The sequence below is a fragment of the Phytophthora infestans genome, genomic scaffold (genome assembly GCF_000142945.1).
Source record: "Phytophthora infestans T30-4 supercont1.10 genomic scaffold, whole genome shotgun sequence".
Lineage (NCBI taxonomy): Eukaryota > Oomycota > Peronosporomycetes > Peronosporales > Peronosporaceae > Phytophthora > Phytophthora infestans.
Window position 1 is genome coordinate 2,137,028 of NW_003303749.1, and position 1,726 is coordinate 2,138,753.

Consider the following 1,726-nt stretch of genomic DNA (forward strand, 5'->3'; position numbering starts at 1 on the left):
TAGGTCAAGAATCGGCTTGGTCTGATAACCCAGAGCTTAGGAGCCAAGGATCACGGTAAGTACTCGGCGATCTGTCCGGATATGCTATCCGGACAGCCGCTGAGCTCAACGGTCGCCGGAACTCAGCTGAAAGGTCGGTAGAGATCCGAAACGACTATATTTCATTAGATATTTGTATGAGAAGCATAGGATTAAATAGGGGGAGCCGAAAGGGCTCCCAGAAGATAACAGAGCAGAATTTTCCTAGTCCAAGACACGTGTACACTTTTCCGGTAAGTCCCTGCATAGGGCTGGATTATGCCTGCCGTCAATACTCGAGAGGCATAGCTTGTAGGGTATTGACTGGTAGCGCCAAGAGATTAGGTCGGTCCGGGTAGGACAAAGTTTCGCTACGCGCGAAAGAAAGTCCCGCATACTCAGCGGGCTGGTACGTCGGATAGCCCGGGTGCCGTAACACTTCTAGCTGAGCTGCCTCTGCGCTCGGTGACCTGTAAAAGCGCTCGCGCGCCGTCGTCCATCCTTTGGTGGAGGGCACAGGGTTGTGAACGAGCTCAGCCGAACCCAACTCGGCGGAGCCTCGGAAGTGATCTGACTTGGTTAGTCGGAACCGGGTGGAAGCGAGCCACTCGTCTGTCCCGGAAGGGCCGGACCGCGAGGGGACCACCCTCTGCGCAGGCCATACAAACCGCCGACCTAACTCGGCGATTCGTTGTGGTTTGTGTAAGGAATCCACATCTGACGATATTTGTGTGTTCTACTACACCATGCTCTACATCACTCGACTGGTTGCTCTAGTTGAAGAAAGCATTCGTATAAAACTCCCTGAGCACTACGGCATCATGTTTGACGGGTGGTCAGACGGATCGACTCACTACATCGGCATCATTGCCACTTTCATGAACAACGGCTCGTACCAAGAAGTTCTTCTGGGCTGCTCCCCGCCTCTCAACGAAAAGCACTACACGGCCGCTGAGCACTACGCTCTTCTGGAGTACGTGCTATCACTCTACGGAAAGTCGATTTCGTCACCGTCGGTTTTGACAGGGGATAATTGTCCAGCGAACAAGGCACTAGCTGACTTGGTGGGGGTTCCTCTAATTGGATGTGGCTGCCACAAACTCAACCTCGCCGTGAAATCATTTCTTGAGCGACGCCCTGGCGTTCAAGCCACTATATCGAAGGCTGACAGGATCGTGTCTGAGCTCCGAAATCTGAAGGCAGCTGGAGCGCTTCGTGAACTTACTCCTCTCCACCCGATCAAACGGAACGTGACGCGGTGGTCATCAACTCACAAAATGCTGAAGCGGTTCCTCAAAATCGAAAAGGAAGCCAAGCAGCTGGATGACGTCAACAGCCTCCGACGTACAGACACAGAGCGAATTCGTAGTATCATGCCGTCACTTGCGAACTTTCGAAGCGTGATGACGGACCTTCAAAAGCGGGGGCAGCACATTGGTGACGTGCAGGGCTTTTTCAGGAGATGACTGAAGACTACCCCGAACTGAAAGACTACCTCGCAGCCGATGCTAATATCGCCCATTCGCCTCTCTTTGAGTCAGCAGTCGTGAAGATTTTGGACGGCAAGAAAGACAGTCTGACGCTTGAAGAACGAGCGCTGGCAAAGCGCTTCGTTGTGCATCAGCCACAACAGGAGCAATCAGGATCAACCAAACGCGCCACCTACGCCGACAGCCTCCGCGCAAGGAAGCGACAGTGCCTGGAGCAA